Genomic DNA, 18,846 nt, shown 5'->3' with positions numbered 1-18,846 from the left:
GCTTTTATAACACTGCTCTTATGAGGGTCACCAACACACTTCTGAGTACTGGGCTGTACCTTTATCCCTGCCAAGGATACCTCTCTACAGAGTGGCTGAACAGAAAATGGTCTCTACTTCTCTGCCTCCACTCTTCAAAATTCACACTAGATTTCCACATCCTACCCTTTATTTCTCAGAAAAACAGGACAAGGAGATTTAAAAACTCGTTACTGACAAGAGCCTGCTTCTCTTCCTTCATAGCTGCTCTTTATAAAAAAACAGCTTTCCCACCCTCTTGTTCAAAGATTTCATCAAAGTCTGTGGACCTGAAATCCACGACAGGGATTCCAGTCCCCTCCCATTAAGTATTATTCCAAGAGAGCTTAGAAATTCACCAGAGGGTCTGAAAAATACATCAGCACTGGGAATCCACAACTAGGATTTCACACCAGAAATAGATGCTCTGTCTGAACTGCTTTGCTTTTTCTAGGCATTGCAGTAAAATCACTGACAGGCAACGGGGGAAGAAACTACTCAGGAGGTTCCTGTGCTTCCCCCGCTTTAAACATTGCTCTGGGTTTGAGGAGAATTACAATTACTGTCAGCGATTCTCAGGGACTGGCTTTATAGCACAACTAAGCACTGAGAACTCACTTCTGCAGATACAGACAAATTGGCTCTGACTACCTTGCCCTTACTGCAGCAGCACTGCAGCCAACAAAACTACGCATGCAACTGTTGAGACATCAGGCAGACCTCTGGTGTTAGGTATCTTGCTTTTTTTAGTGGGGGACAGGCTTCTGAAGAAACACATGGCAATACTTTAGGAAAATTATCTTGCCAAGCCTCGTGTTATGCTATTTGTATAAATCTTGATATGAACAAGCAAAAGGAATTTGCTTGAACTTTCTGGAATTCATACCTTGTATTCCTGTAATCATCTGATCATTACAGCTTTGTATCTGGGAACCTGGTTCTGCTGCCCTGCTGAAGGCTGCTAAGGAGAGCTCCAATATACAGAGCCTGTAAGCTTGATTCCTTCTCTAGAGTATTTTCTGGTTGTGTCTTCTAGTGGGGTAATGGTGATGACACTGAAAACTCCATCCCTGCAAAAAAACTGGAGCAGATTTTGAGCTTAGGTAAACTGCCAGAGTGCCACCCCATTGCTGGAACTCTGAAAACCGATATGAACAAAGATAAGCACATTTAGGTCTTTTATTCCATCAGGTAAAAAACCCTCTTGTAGTTCTTCATTGCAAACCAGCAGAATTTGTGGGCCATTCTTGGCCACAGTTTCCATAATTATGGAAAACTGTGGAAGTCACCATAGATAGACAGATGAAAGCAAATCCCAAATACACCAAGCACAGAAAAATGAGTAAAATACCTATGAACTGCTTAAACATTTACAGAATCACTCAAGTGAATTTCTGGAAAGATTGTTTGCAGCCCAGCTGCTCAAAATCCTTGACTCTCAGCTGTAAAAGTGTGAGGACTGAGTCCTTAGTAAATGTTCTTGAATAATCTTTGTAGATTTGACTGTCACTATGGTTTTCCCGCATGCAGAGCTTGGTCCAGTAGTGCCCATATTTTATTTATAATTTGAGTCATATGATGCTTTCATAATTTTTTGTCTAGTCATTTAAAATATCTTTGTATAGTATTCAGACAACAAGAGCAAATCTTGTAACTGCTATTCTATTTGCCATTTCCCTTGGCTGTAAGCAAAGTCTATATAAAGCAGAGTCTATCAAACACTTCAAGTTTATTTCATTCCACAGCTATTAAAAAATTGAGGCATTAGAGTTATCTATTGGCTTAGCAATGAGAATGAAGCTTATTTCCTAGCATTTCTAAAAGGTTAAAAGTAAATTTGGATGACACACAAATAGCATACTTGAAAAATAACAGCATACTGGTAATATGCCTGAAAAAAGTTGGTCATTTATAAGGATGTTTTACAAGTGGAGTCTCTCTTCAGGAATAGAGAATCAAATAACTTCCATTACTGAAATGATTTAAAACTATGTCTTTTATAAGGCCAAGGGCAAATATTTAAAAAACAGAGCCCAAATTAAGATCGAAAGGTTAAGATTCTCAGAACTGCTCTTTGGTGCCCCTTACATTCAAAAATCTCTGAAAATGTCTCATATGAGTGCTCAGTAAATGAACGTCATGGAAGTATATACAGAAAATTAGGTCCATTAAGATCTCTTCCTAGAATCACAGATCCTAGAACCAAGATCTCTTAGATTGTTGGGTCCAACCATTAACCTAGCACTCAAGTCCATCACTAAGTCATGGCCTTAAGCACTCCTACACCATCTTTTAAATACTTTCAGGGTTGGTTACTTAACCACTTTCCTGTGCAGCCTGCTCCAATGCTTCTAAAGTGCTTTCTGTGACGACTTTTTTCTAATGTTCAACACAAAACCTCTCCCGGCATAACTTGAGCCATTTCCACTTGTTACTTGGGAGAAGAGACTGACACCCACCTCACTGCAATCTCCTTTCAGGTAGTTGTAGAGAGCAATAAGAATTCCCTTCAGCCTCCTTTACTTCAAGCTAAAACACTTCAGTTCCCTCAGCTGCTCCTCAATAGGACTTATTTTCTAGACCCTTCAGCAGCTTTGTTGCTCTTTGTTGGACACACTTCAGCACTCCAGTATTCTTCTTGCGAATACTCAAATACTGAACACAGTATTCAAGGTGTCATGTCACCAGTGTTGGTGACATGCTGAGTACAGAGGCACAACCACTTGCCTACTTTTGCTGGCCACACTATTTCTAATACAAGCCAGGATGCCACTGACCTTCTTAGCTACCTGGGCACGCTGCTGGCTCACATTCAGCCAGTTGTTGATCAATGTCCCCAGGTCCTTTTTGGCTTAGCAGCTTTCCAGCCACACTTCCCCAAGCCTGTTGGGTTGCATGGGGTTGTTGTGACTCTTCACTGTCTTTAATGATTTACTTACTTATATCGTAAGTACAGAGAAGGATTCCAGTGCCTGATTTTAAGCTCCCAGTGTTTCAAATTCCTGGCTTCATCTCCCTTTTGTTAATCTGTGGCATTTTTTTCACATATGAAAATTTAAAATATTTGCTCCATATCACTTCATATCTCCTCAGCCCTTCTGCAAATTATGTCAGCCAAATCTAAATTGCTAAGAGTTTCCTATTTCATAAGATATACAGCTATGATCTTTGATTTAGAGTATTTGCGTAGTCAGCAGGGTAGTCCTGCTAGGTTATGCAGAAAAGACATGGGCTGTCAAAAAGTTCAATAAGCATGGTACTTTTTTATTCATGATACCTTTTCATTTACTTGATTCTTCTCAAGCAAACTGAGAAGAAAAGATGGAGCAGGCAAAAAGACAGCAGCAAGCTTGCATACTATACACACCACAAACCAAAGAACAATAGTTTAACACTAAATTCTGCCTAAAACTGGCCTTTCAGACTGACCTTACTAGCAATTCCTTTCAAGAATAGTCCTTATATATATAAACTACTTCTGAATAGAAGGTTGTCAAATTATATCTTTTTTGCATCTTTTGAACAGCATTTAAACACAGAGATTACAGTCTTTACTCCTTTCCATATAAAACACAGAGCAGTCTGCTTTCTCTCCCCTGTCATTTTAGATGGACAGCATGGGCATGGAAGTTGTAGCTATTGTGTGTTTAGGGACTCTTCCTGATCAGCTGAATCTGGGTGCTTTGACCCTCAGGACTTCACCCACCTTTGGTAGGCTGCAAATTCAATCTCTGCTTTTGTCCACTGAGCAAACACTAGGCAGCACCTTAAACCTCCTGAGGTAAGCTTCATGAAAGTGGTTCCAGTTGAAACTGCTTGATGGTACAGAACTGTATGAGCTGAACTGGTCTTACTCCAACGGGAAATAGTAACAGCTCAACTCAAGGTCAGTTATGTCTAGATCATGATAAAAGACAAATCCACACTGAGGTGGAGAGGAACTGCTCCTGACATTGAACTCTTTCTCAGATGTATTAAAAAATGCAGGCCCTCACTGACACTGAGTTGCTGAAGTGTGGCTGGAGAAGGGCAGCAAAGCTGGTGAAGGACCAGTCTTATAAGAAGCGGCTAAGGGAACTGGAGTTGTTTAGTCTGGAGGAGGCTGAGAGCTCAACTCTCTACAACTACCTAGGAGAATATAGTAAGATGGGCATCAGTCTCTTCTCCCTAGTATCAAGTGATAGAACAAGAGGAAATGGCCTCAAGTTGCCAGTTCAGACTGACAGGCAAGGATTTCTCTCACATTGAAGAATGCTGTCTCATGCTCTTTGAGGGCATCTGTTTCAAGTCACATAGCCTAGTTGGTTCCCCTAAGTTCCAGCATTTCAATAGTACTAACTGCTGCTGCATAGCAATTACTGTTGAGTCTGCAGAAATCCATCCAATCTCTTCTTACTGACAGCATAAGCTACGAGATTGCAATGTTGTGTGAGCTGTTTTCACATCTTGTCTTCTGAGTTTTGTTTTTTCTCTTTGATTTCTTACTCTTCTCTGCTACTTTACCTTTTCAGGAAGCTGCAATCAATTCAGCTTGGTCACCTTTAATTTCATCTCCAGTTCTCTCAGTATGGACCTATCTCATCAGCTCCACATTGCACTGCAGCCTTGCCTTTCATCTTAGTCTTGCTTTGGTGTGGCTGTTTGATGACTGGAACAAGAAATACTCCTTCATGTATAGAGTCCTCAGGCTCTTAATCACCTAGCATTTAGAGCAGAAATTCTAGTATTTTTCCCTAAATAATAATACCCAGTGACCTTGCTCTAGGTATTACAACATTTCATCTTGTTCCTCCCTTCCACTAAAGGTTCATTTAGTTCTTCTTGTGTAACAATCTAATCCTCTTGCATTTTTATTATTAAATTTGTCATCCTCAAACTATGAGATTCCTCAGAGAAATATGTATGTAAAAGAGACTAAAAGAATATGGCATTCTAAAGCAAGATTCTTTATCTTCATACCATCTATGGTTCGTGTGCCACAATCTCTTATCAAAGCTACCTTCAGCACCAAGAGCTCTGCTGTAGCATACATATCTTCTGAAATGCCAAAAAGGAGTTAATATATCCTCCTCCTCCCTTCCCTGATGTGAACTTTCTCAGCTGTGGAGGGTTAGAGCTACAGCAGAGCTACGTGAACAGATGATTTATTCTGTCTTGCTGATGATGTGCCATATCCACACAGAGACAATCAACTTTGTGCAAAGAGCTCAGTAGGAACACTCAAACCTCAAGTTCTTTCTTCAGTTAAGCTTTTCAAAATCAAGCAAAATTCACAGGCCTTTTGAATTTCCTTTCTTCTATTTGTGTGACCATTATTTTCTGTGTTTGCTAGATGGCAACATACCTTCAGGAAAGGAACATTATATGATAACTTGCTTCTCTGGAATACTACTTTTTCATTCTTGTTTAACCCATTAACCACAGCTTCAGATTTTAAATACTTGAAACCCAGTAGAACTCTTTGAGAAAAATTAAACTCTGCTTAAGCTTAAATTTTGTACACAAAAGCTGGTAGTACCTTTGGAAATTAGAAAAATGCCCACAGTACAAATACAACTCGTGATCAGAAAATATCAGGCCACCTTAACATATCTTAACATAACACCTTAACATAACTTTTAAATAAAAGATGATCTTGCATCACTAGGTTAAGAGTGTTAGGGGACTGAGACTCAGAGAAGACTAATGTCAGCAATGGGAAAATGAAAATAATTTTCTGCTGTTTTGTTTGCTTGTTTTTGAACAAGCCTTTTATTGACCTCTTTCTAACATGAAAACCTTGATCCAGAAGCCTTCCAAGAACAAACCTCACCCAGAATTCATCAGAAATTCTGTGGATGCAGAACTCATGGGATTACAGATGATAGACAGCATACGGTAGCAAGTGCTCACACAAACAACAGCATCTGTTTTTTTAGCAGTACTTTAGAAATCTGTAGGCAGATCAGCAGCACTAGGTTATAAAGACATGCTGTAAGTCACAGTGAAATCTGAAAGGAGGACACTTGCTCTCCTGAACTGAAGTTTTGGGCTGAGGCTCTAGCTTTCACTCCAGATTGTGCAACATGTAAAAGACACATAGAAAAACAGAATTCCTCTTCCTCCTCTCACCATCATAGCACAATTGATCATGGCATTATTAGACATTTTTCAGGTTTGTAATTCAATGGCCACTGTCAGTTCTGCTCTTTCCTCTTAAAGTACATTTTTAATGGTATCTCATCTGAAAATCAAGTTTGGTAAATGTAATAAATTTGATTGTAACTTAGATTCCCTAGTCATTAAATTACCTTTTTTTCTCAGAAAGAGTGCTGAATCTAAAGGCAAAAAAGCTGCAAATTATACCTGACAGCCTTAATTCTTTTATGACTATATTAATAAAAGATGTTGTGATTCATCATAGATAATATGTCTTGCCAAAAAAATTTGAGTGAACTGAGAAAATAATGCTAACAGCTTTGCAAATCTACTTACAATTTAAAATAATTTGGGCTGTGGGGAAAATGTGGGCAATTCTGAAGATTACAAAGTGTTCCAAATTACATTCCATTTTCTCTTGCAGAATCTCTGGTTTTGTGTAAAACAATAGCAGTAACTTCTACTATTGTAACTGTGAAGGTAATACCAAGTATGGAGAAAACAGGCAAGATAACTTTTGTGACTAAACATCTTACCATTTTTTCTGATTTGCTAGAATGAAAGACGTTGCTGACTGTAAACTCTCAGTTTGTATTTGTAAACCTAACACAGATTATTATTACTTATATGACAATACGGTTGTGTATTGTGGTAACACCAGGATTCAGTGGAGAAGGCAGGGCAGATGACTTTAATAACACATTGAAGGACTCTGAGAAACCAGTGGAAATGTAAAATACAAATAATGGCATTCTTGTCCGTTGGCCCAGAACTCTTGTTTTCCAAGGTTCTCTCTAACCTGAGCTGTTCTGTAATTTGTAGTGGAGTATTCAGTATTGCTATCTCCCTGACAGGATGTATTATATCTGAGAACCGGCTTTAGGTCACGTGATCACATTTATGGTTCTCATTTTGTTTGTAAGGTTCTTCAGATCTATGCAGTTTTCTCTGCACTTTTGCTTTCCCATCTGTAATGCTTTTGTTGTCTGTCTTGTTTTTGTGCAATTTGCTCCTCTTTCATTGGTATAAGAATCTGCATTTATTACACCTGCTCCTTTTAAGCCATATCTGCAACTAGAGAGGATCATATTATCATTCTGATCCCTTTTTCCAGTGTATTCCAAACTTCTTTCAGCTTGACATAAATTTTGAACTCTATAAGCACATAGTCTAGCCATTCGTTCCATGACATTGAAGAGAACTGTCCTCAAATTCCTAAAGTTCTTCACAGAGAGAGTGGTTGGCCATTGGAATGTGCTGCCCAGGGAGGTGGTGGAGTCACCATCCCTGGAGGTGTTCAAGAGGGGATTGGACGTGGCACTTGGTGCCATGGTTTAGGTAGTCATGAGGTTTAGGGTGACAGATTGGACTCGATGATCTTTGAGGTCTCTTCCAGCCTTCTTGATTCTATCATTCTATGATTCTATGATTCTATGAAATGCCATCTCAAACTTCCTGTAGGCCACCAATAACCACTTTTCCAATGCAGTATTTTTGGATCAGTTGCCTTCATCCATCGTTAACTTCTGGTGATTTAATCTCGACCTAACTTCTTCAGTGACTTATAAAAAACAACAGGGAACAGAACCAGAAGCCTTACTAAAATCTATGTAAGTAATTTTTCTTAAATGTTAAGTGTGGTTTAACTCTGGCCAGCAACCAAGCACCACACAGCTGCTCATCCCAGTGGGATGGGGAGGAGAAGGAGAAAAAAAAAGCAAAACTTGTAGGTTTAGATAAGCACAGTTTAATAACTAACACAATAACAACAGTTCCTAAGCAGCAATCCACCCCTCCCAGACAACTCCTCCCAGTTTATATCCTGAACATGACGTTCTATGGTATGCAACATCTCTCTGGCTGGTTTGGGTCAGCTATCCTAGCTATGCTGTCTTCTAGCTTTTTGTGCAACTCCTCAGTGGTAGACCATGGGCAATGGAAAAGTCTGTGATTTAAGATAAGTGCTACTTAGCAATATCAGGGTGTTATCAACATTATTCTCTCAACAAATCCAAAGCACAGCACTGTACTGGCTACTAGGAATAAAATTATCCCAGCCACAATCAGGCCAGTATGCAAGAGAGCAAAGAAAAAAAAAATGATTTTGTTTGACATGGTAAGTTCTTGACAGAGGCATGTCAGCAAGCTTTTATCACCTCACTAATTTTATCACCTGACTAATTTGTTCCATAATTCAGAAGTAGAAGCTAGTTAGGCTACCTGTCTACTTTGAGTACTCTTCTATGTCTTTTTCTAAAAGCTATTATGCTTCTCTTTTACAGTTCTCTACTGTCTCCTCTGTCTTCCATGAGTTTTTCAAGATATCTGAAATACCTGGAAACAATTCAGTGCATATTTGGGCTAGTTCCTGAATTGGTCCAGAAGCGAGATGCAGGAAATGTGAAAGTATCTTAACTAGGCATCTACTCTTTCTTAAAAATTATTTTGTTAAATATCCAGACAGCAGTAATCTTTCTGCTGAGTTTTGAACATTACCTGATGTTTGAGAAATATTAGAAATTTTGGCTTGTCTGTGTGACAGCCACAATATTTATTGCATTTGGGCATCCAAATCAGCCAGGTATGTGGTATGCTGGGTAACGAACAAGTTCACAGCTTTGAAAAAAGTTACCAAACGAAATGCTAATTAATGTGTTTACCTCCTCAAGAGGTAATTTCAACCTAGTAATTTATTTAATGATACTGTGTAACGATCTGGGGCTCTGCTAGTTTGGGGTCAAAACGTGACTCAGATCATGTTTAAGGACGGCACAGTTTTTGCAGAAAGGTGAGAGCAACTTGATGGAATCTAAACCCACTTCTGCAGGACATTGACTCCTTATTCTTGCTAAGCTGTTTCTAAGGACAGGGGACAATCATAGAATCATAGAATGGTCTGGGTTGGAAGGGACCTCCAAAGGTCATCTAGTCCAACCCCCTCTGCAGTAAGCAGAGGCATTGTTAACTAGATCAGGTTGTGCAGAGCCCAGATGATAAGGCAGGTTAAGTTTTAGGCTATTAAGTGTATATAGAAAAACAAAAATTAAGTTTTGGACTGCAGTTCAGAATAGTTTTGCCAGTGACTTCAAGCAGATTAAAATCTTAGAGACTGTCTCAGAGTCTGAGGGAATTTAAAGGACTTTCAACTTATGTTATTTAGATACAAACCAACTAAGATAAGGTGCACTAAGTAAGGCATGAATTTAATTGTAGTGGTTCCAGCCGTGCTTTAGCCATTGCTTTCTTACATTTTCTTGTTACTTGCTTTTGTTGGACCACAGTCTATCCTGTCTCTTCAGAATGTATGTTACAAAAACTCTTTTGGGTGCTGGGATGTTATTAAGTGCAATAGGTAGGTGTCATGGGTAGATTTGGGGTAAGATTGCAGCATGAATGGGCCTCAGATTACCTACAGGCTTTGCTGGTCTTCAGTCCACCACTGTTACCACATCTTCCTGGAGCTTCTCAGGACTTACGGAGCGAGAGGCTCCAGGATGACCTCAGGTCCTCTGGGTCAAAACGGCAGTCTCTCTTGCTGCTGTGGAGAACAATAAAAAGCTTGCTTTCATCAGTCGCTCTCCCTACTCATAGAGCCCCATCCAGTTAAGTTTAGAGGTGGCCTAGCATGGTAAACTTAGCACTCCTAAGTTCAGCTACCACAGGCAAGTAGGCAGTTAGCCTCTGAAACAATGGACTGTCTACTTTTACGAGCTCTCTCCAAACTCTCTCTGCAGTGGATGTTTGGAGTGATGTCTGAACCAACAGATGATATAAATGTTTTCCATGCAAGTAAAGATACAAAAGAGATGCAAATTCCAGTGCTCCCAAATACAGATGTTTATAAGCCTAGTAACATGCTAGTAGTTAGGTAGGGAGGGTGTCACAATTTCTTCCATGCAACAGCAATAAGACATTCCTCAGCTGCACCTTGAAGTAACACATCTGTACTTCCACCTGTCATCAGGGTGGCACCCCATAATCAAACTGCCTAGATATCTCCTTTGTTGCTAACTCTGGCAGCATATGTGCCCAGGAAGTTTGATACCCAGATCTGCAACAGCTCCTTCTCAAGAGTCTCCACAGCAATCATAAGCAGTAAATAAACAGTGAAGATATTTACAGCTGACCTAAAATCATCTCAGTTCCCCTTAACAGCCTAAAAGACTGAACTGGGTAATTCTTTGGTTAAGATTCATCTAAGCCACTTTATTTTAACATGTATCTTAGGATGAAACAAATCATGACACACAGAGGCATATTGCTCCCCATTGACTGTAACAGGCGTGCAAGGCATTTAATTAAGGTGCAGAAACCTGTATGTAGAGACTTATTTTCAGTTGGATGACTCCTAGCTGTGTTATGTACCCCTGCCATTCTGCACAAACCTCTGTTACACATGGCTGATTCTCATCAGTCCCCTGTCCTCACAGAAGTAGTTACAGCTGATTTGCTGTGGATCCTGACTGATACTGTACGGGTACATCTTTTGTGCTACATAAAAGAGAAAGAGCTCAAGGACCATAACCAACACCACACAGGTATCCTGGCTATGGTCTGTGCAGCTCCAACTAAATCATCCCATCACAGACCAGATACAGAGAAGCTACACATAAGCTGCAAGAACATGAGACCCATAAACACTGCAGAGGCCATGTGAACAGGTAACTCCCTAAGCTTTGTAAACATGAGTCAGTATCTTATTGTTCTTGGTACAGCTTATGTCTCCTTAGACACATGCAATGGAGACTAGTAGGAAGTGGTGCTTCTCAGGGGTCAGTACTGGGACTGGCGTCTTAACATCTTTGTCAGCGACATGAACAGTGGGACAAAGCACACACTTTTAAGTCACCAAGCTGCGTGGTACAGTCAACATGCTGGAGGGAAGGGATGCCATCCAGAGGGATCTTGCCAGCCTTGAGAGGTGGGCCCATGTAAACCTCTCAAAATATAACAAGGCCAAGTGCAAGGTCACACACCTGGGTGAGGGCAATCCCAAGCACAAATACAGGCTGTGGAGAGAACAGATAGAGAGCAGTCCTGAGGAAAAGAACTTGGAAATGCTGGTCGATGAGAAGCTCAACACGAGCCAGCAATGTGTGCTTGCAGCCCAGAGAGCCAAGCATACCCTGGGCTGCATCAAAGAAACTGTGGCCACCAGGTCAAGGGAAGAGATTCTCCCCCTTTACTCCACTCCAGGGAGACCCCACCTGGAATACTGCATCCAGCTCTGGAGCCCCCCAACACAAGAAGGACATGGAACTGTTAGAGAGGGTCCAGAGGAGGGCCATGAAGATGATAAAGAGGGTTTGAACACCTCTCTTATGAAGACGGTCTGAGAGATTTGGGGTTGTTCAGCCTAGAGAAGGCTCTGGAAGACCTTATTGCAGTCTTCTAGTATTTAAAGCAAGCCTACAGGACATCTGGGGAAGGACTTTTTACAAAGGCATGTAGTTACAGGATGAAGGGTAATGGCTTCAAACCGGAAGAAGCTCAATTTAGACATTAAGAGGAAGTTCTTCACCATGAGGGTGGTGAGGCACTGGAACAGGCTGCACAGAGATGTTGCAGAGGCTCCAACCCTGGAAGTGTTCAAAACCAAGTTGGATGGGGTCTTGAACAACGTGGTCTAATAGGGTGTGTCTCTGCCCACGGCAGCAGGGTTGGAACCAGGTCCCTTCCAAATCACTCTATGATTCTGCAAATTCAGATATTGCAGAGTGCCAGCTCCCTCAGGTTTCAAGATCCCTTCCCTTTTCTAGAGGAGGGTCCTGTAATAGACTGAAAACCCTCTCTGGGTGTACTTAATCAAGAGCTCCTGCTCCAGTGATGCTAACTGGGAACCATTTCCCAAAGAGCTGCTTTCTCCTCAGTTTCTTCAGGGATTTTTATTAGTGCCATTGTTACATGCCTTTGTGAGTACCGTCCCTTTTGATATAGTTACAAAGGAACACCTTGCTAGCAAACACACCAAGGCTGTCCACAATATTTACACAAGTATTCTAGCTATTTTCCAACTCTTTAAGCACCAAATGCAGACATCAATAGCAACAGACTCTGCTGACCACAATGAACTTTGTATTAGGACTTTCAACTTTTTTTATGAAAGGATAACAGAAGCTTTTATAGAGAAGTTATGTGTTTTTACAGAGAAGGTGCCACACACTCGTGCTACTGGGTTAGATCAGACCCTGTAATAATTTTACTTACTAAACACACATATTTGGAAAATGATCATTCCTTCCCCTGCTTACACAAAAATAGGTGCAATCAAAAATCTTAAATAGTATTCTGAGCAAAAGAAGTAAGCACTACTTAAAATAATGGAATACATTACAGAAAACAGTAATTTAGAGTTTTATAATTCCTTTCTTTTTCAAAGAAATAATTATATACACTTTACCATCTTCAGCAGTATTAAAGATGTTATAATTTAAGACAATTTTAATTAATAAATCACAGTGGTACAACAAATGTTATTAATAGTAGCTTTACACTGCGGCTTGGGAAAAGAAACAAGAAAGAAGCTTCTTCTACTTCAACATTTCCAGAAACCATATATTTAAAAAATATTTTACAAGTTAAAATACTGATAACTCTGTAATTGTTTCTTTAGTAATACTGTGAAGTAATGTCTCTGCCATCTTTATTGTATTTTTGAACTACATAACAATAATTATTTAAAATTATATCAGTCACATTGCATTTCAAAATACAGAGTCTGAGTACCTAATAAATCCTTCTGGTTTTTCAAGTAACACAGAATAAATTAACTTTGCTAATCTTGACTTGTTTTATTGTACCTTTGTATACAATTTCTATCCCTTCTCTCTTTAAAGTACAAAATCCATACAGTGGAAAGTGTTACGCAACCTTAACTATAGTTACTACTGCCAACTCTTCCTATAAAACTTGGGGTGAAATATCATTAAAATCATTAAAATTGATGGCACTGCTCACACTGATTTCAGAGAATGAAAGAAAAGAGAAGAAATGCTCCCTAATGCACAGCACGGTCCCCACAATAAAATTCCATATTTACATGGGAAGCAATAATAAGATTTCAGAAAAATCCTATAATTATTATAGGCAAAACATATATATATGAATGTGTATATATATATATATATATATATATGCATTTATACAAAAATACAGCTAAAAAGTCAAAATGGTAGGTTTTCACTTAGATGTGGGCCTATCTTTTTAACAAGTGCTAGCACCACTACAGCAGAATGTTTGGAAGAAAAATGAAGTATAACTTAGCCATCAGGAACCATGAGGAAAATATTAACCACTTAAGCAGACAATGTAATTCCATTACTTAAAATGTTTTCAGGGGACGTCTGCTATTGTTGGAGAAGTGCTATGGGATCTTATCATCAAAAGATAAAGCAGCAGTTGAACCACAGTTCTCATCTAATAGCAAGAAAGACCCCAATCTTCAAATATTTATGTATACAGTTAAATTTCTGCAGTAGTAGTCTACTTTAGACCACAGAACTTTTCAAAATGCTTAAAATTAGGCATATGTAACTCATCACAGAATATTTGAACCACAGCCTAAGTTGGAGAGTAATAATGAATATACTTTTCAAATTAGAAAAAAAAAGTTCCTTCTCAAGAGAGTACCAGTTTTGATCTTCATTATTTTACTCACATAAAAGCAGTATTTCAATGGTCTTTGTACCACTACTTATCACAAAAGGGTCACTGCCAACTTAGAAATTGTATTTTAAAATAATTCTAATTATATTGTTAGTATCTTCAATTCTCAAATTAGTTTTTGTAAAAATAAGAGTTTGCATTCAACATTTCTTTTTGATTCTTCAACTTGACTTTGAAAATGTTCTTCTGAAGTTTGAGGGAACTTGTTACATATGCCAGCAAGGTGTTTCTCAGCTAACTATATAGGAAAACTGGGAAGACAGTGTGTTAGGAAGCCCAATTAATGCTGAGAGAGGTATTCTGGGACAACTATCTGAGATATATTTAATTTTTTTTCCTTTTAAATTGACTCTGTAGTGATAAGCTTTCAAGTAACTTCAGCGAGTTGAAAATACCTGAAGATAAGTTATATTTATGGCCTAGTTCACAAACGCAAAGATTGCCATGAACTTTTATTTATGAGCTGAATAATGTTATTTAGCCACAAAATGCTCACATTTATTTTCATTCTTACTAATGGATGCATGTTGACTATTTGTTATTTACTTCCATTTCCACCATCTCCAAAACCTGTAAAGTAATCAGACTTTCTATTAACTAACAGCATATTGTCATGTTAAGGCTTCCTTCACCAGCAAAAGGTATTTCAAATTCCTTGAAACTAATCTCTCATGTGTGTTTAGGTTTTTCTGTTTGTTTGTTTGTTTGTTTATTTGTTTTCTAGTGAAGGATGGATGGTAGAACTTAAGGAAACACTCAAGGTCAGGTTGGACAGAGCTCTGAGCACCATGATCTAACGGAAGACGTCCCAGGTCACTGCAGGAAGGTTGGACTAGACGAACTTTATAATTCTGTGATTCCGTGAATAAGTCTCTCTAGCATACAAAGCAGCTTTAAAAATTCCTGAAGTCAACTACCAATCTTCACCATAAACAACCTCAATACAGAACCTTAGAGATTCTAGATAGAGATCAAGGTATCAGCTGGCCAACTTTAATGACTGTCCAGTTTCATCCGATCACCCTGTAGCTTTCAAAGTGCACTGGGATTATTAATTTTATCACTTTGAACAAAACTTGTCTTTTTTGCACTCACATCCTTATCTGCTTCAAAGTGTTTTCCTTGTAGATAGATTGCTCTCATGTCTGTTGAAGTAAAATACAAGCGATATTCCTAAGAGGACTGATGTAATTTTGAATGGGGTAAAGGAGGCCTGTCTTTGTGAGACTTCCTCTTTCAGTCTTCTGACTGACTTTGGGCAGATTTTAGTCTATGCTCCAGTTCTTCACATACAAAACCAAGCAGTAATATTTCCTTTTGATCAGCTTGTCTAACTCCTCCAGGAAAGTATTTAAAACATTGTTAACACGGTGCCTAGCCTACTAAAATCTTACTTTTGGTTGGAGCTTACCATCAAATGTACATATAGCAAATAAGTCAGACCACCTTCATGATATTTCTTGTGAAATGGCATCACGTATGTGTAAAGGTGGCTTGTCAGCTCCTCCCTCAACTCACGAATGTCTGGTTGTCTCCTTTCCCAATCCAGTTTACACAGCATTTGAAGTCCCAAAAAACAGATGAGCATGATGGGTGGCCTTCAGACTGGATGACTGAATCCATCTCTCAACTCTTACTCTTTCTAAAATAGTACAAAAGGGTTTAGATTAAATGTAACAGGAGTTAATTTAAGCTGTTACAAGAGTAAATGAATGCTGGCACTAAGCCTAATGCTCTTGAGGGGATTTGAGTTCTAGCAGAGTGAATCCCAGTTGGAACTTGGCCTAACACTTAAAAGTCACTGAGATATGGAAGTGGACATGGAAGTGGGCATGTGGAGCTGTAGGTATTTTTAATTTTTGCTTTGACTTTTTAACAAAACTTGGAAGAAATTAAGTTCTGCCAAGCATGATTTCCTATGAATCACAGGAGTCACAAGAATTTTATTTCATGGTAGCGTGTTTTCATCTTTTGATGTGACTTCACATTATGTTAACTATGCCTAACGAGAAATGACTGCATTTACCTATTGTTATATAATAACTCAGTGAAACATTGACTCTTTCAGGGAAATTACACTCTTATGCCTCAAGGAAGATATTTTATTAGACTTTTCATCTGCTTTTGTAAATTTTCAGCAATGCAAGCATCTCTAGTACAATGTCTGAAGTCAACATGGAAAAAGCACTTGCTTAAAAAGCAGGTATGCCAGCTTGTCATATGTAATTTCTGCATGTAAGAGCCAAAGACAAGCACACCGAGCAGGATGGGAAACCTCTGAACTAACACTTTTGTTCCACAGGGCACAGTAGTTGATGACATTTGTCACCATGCAGTTCAACTTTCTGATGAAACTCCTGTTATATTTACCACTGTCAGTGTAATTTCTATACGTTGCAGTGATGATTTCTGTCATGAACTACCCTGCTGTGACACTGCATGAGGTGAAACAGGACTATGTCATAAATACCCAAGGGTTTTCTAGTTACTTAGGCATACGTCCTAGCTCCCACAAATACACCAGCCTGGTTACAGTAGCAGCGGTGTGAGCCACGTTAGCATGGTGGTAGCTTGGCACTCCTAGACACTGCACATAGTATAAATTTACTGCAGGGAGAGAAAGGGTAGCTAAGGACACTTAACTTCCCCATCAGCATTGCGTGCTTGCAGTCATACGAGAATAGTCCTCCATTCACATTGCAGTTGTATCTGTTCCAGTCAGAAATGTCATCTGAGGAAAGAAAAATGACCTACTTATTTGTTCTTACCCAAAGAAAAACTGAAAATGCTTGGCAGGGTGTTGAACTAAACCTTCTTACCTGTGTTGTGGTCACGTGGTCAACATCAAGGGATCTGGTATTCGGAATTCAAATCTCTCAGTCATCCTTTGCAATGTTTGTGGGATGTTGCCAGCATTCATGAAGTGTTTGTTATTGGCTGACACAGAAACAGAAGTACTCTTAATGTGTGTGTGCAAATATTCTGCATGAAACTATAGGACTGGGGTGGAAAATATTTAGTCTGTCTAGACATAAGTAGAAACAGAGGACAGGAATTTGCTGCAAGTTTTACTTCTTTATAGCAGAAGTGGGATTTTGCGCTGTGTATATGGATAGAGGGATTTTGCTGCTATGTTTTACAGTGCCTGTGGATTAGAAGGGATTTTCCCTTATGAGCTACTCTGTAGGTCTCTAGGGATAGGAAAAAGATTTTGCAATGTACTTTAGTCTGTAGAGATGGAAAACATTCACCCCGCATATTGCACTCTCGGGCAGTTTTGCAGTGAGCAGTCAATTCTGTTCCTGAGAGAAGGTGTCTTTGAAGTGTTTCTATCTTACTAAGAACTCAGGTGGCACATTCCTGAAGATGTCCCAAACATTCCGCAGAATGATGCTCAGAGAGCAACACATGCTAATGGAAGACTGGACAAATTCTGAGATGCCATTAGTTAGAAGGCTAAAATTACTTTCTATAAAACTGAATTAACTACTTTGAAATCAGGTCAACTAAAATTACTTGAGTGTCACTGATCACCATTTGCCAGTGGATAGAGGACAAAAATGCATTTCAGTGTTTCAGAGCCTGTACAACAGCATTTGTAATGTTGACAACACGGGCAGTGAATGACACAGTTTTCTAAAATGGACTGAGTGCTTTTTTGGAGTCCTTTAACCAAAGACTGGAGTAATAGGAAACTGCATGCAGCAGTTCTCTCCCCAGTCTCTTTCCCACGTTCACATGGAACCACTAGGTGAACTACTTTGGAAACATGGGTACTGCCAACCTACAAATGACATTTAGCTTCTCACTTTACTTCATGTTGACCATATCATTAATTCATGGATGGGCCAGTGTTTGAACATGATCAACAAACTCATTCTAATCAAGGCCCAGAGAGCTTTGCTAAAACTATGGTAGTGAACAAAAAAGCACTTTGAAGCATTCACTGTGAATAGATGTCTTTGATACAAGTCACTGCTGCTGGTCAAGTCTCAATCTATAATGCTTTCCAGTTATCACCTCTGCCACGACAGTTTCTATAAACAGTATCTTCTGTCATTTGTATTTCATAGGAAACTGTTCTTGAAAAGGATGTTATAAACTTATTCATACTCTTGCTTTTTCTCACCTGGAACATATGCAGAGCAACGAATCCACACACAGCATCTCCAACACTTAGGAAACCCAAAATGCACAGCACACATCGCCAGGTCAGCCCTGCTAGTGCAAGCTCACACCAAATATGCATGCTGGGCAGAGTTTCAAACCCAGGTGATGGGTTTCATGTACTCAGCAGTGGTTTAAAGCACTGGAAGAAGAGTCACATCAGGGAACAACGTGAAGCTGAGCTCTGTGAGAGACATACGGAGGTGGCATAGGGCACCCTCGGCACGAAGGATCGTTACAAGTGCTGCCACTTTTCACTCTCTACCACACAGGCAAGGCCTTCTGTGCTCCCTTCTCTGACACAAACAAAACGCCTGACCCCTGCCACCGCCTTCCCTCTCGACTAGGAATCCGCCGGGCGAGTCTGGCCCCGGCCAGGCCCTCTCCCCGTCCTGGGGCAGGGTCCAGAGCAGCTAATAGCCACCAGGGGCACGGAAGAGCCGCGCAAGGCCTCTGCCCGTCGACTGGCCCTTCGACTTGAGCTGTTTCCAGCGAAACACTTCAAGCGGGCACCCTGCCGCCTCCCCTATCCTTGAGAGGACTAGCTGGCGCGGAGTGAAGGGACCGGGAACAGGGCGCAATTACAAGATGAGAAGGTGGCCCAGCGGCGCCGGTCACTGCTGTGAGACCCTGCACAACTCTGCCTGCGTTACCTCTCTGCCAGCTTCGTTTCCTCCGATTTTGTGGATAACTTCCCTCCCGCTCTCGGAGCGAGCCAGCGCGCTGAGCTCTCGCACGATCCCGACGGAACGGATCCGGATCCGCTCCCGCCCCCCAAGCCAGGAGCGAGTGGCCCTGCGACCCCGTGCCCGGCGCTGCGCATGCGCCCCGCGACAGAGAGCGGTGGTGCCGGTTCGA

Source organism: Indicator indicator, chromosome 1, assembly GCF_027791375.1.
Source record: "Indicator indicator isolate 239-I01 chromosome 1, UM_Iind_1.1, whole genome shotgun sequence".
NCBI lineage: Eukaryota > Metazoa > Chordata > Aves > Piciformes > Indicatoridae > Indicator > Indicator indicator.
This window is presented reverse-complemented; position numbering follows the sequence as displayed.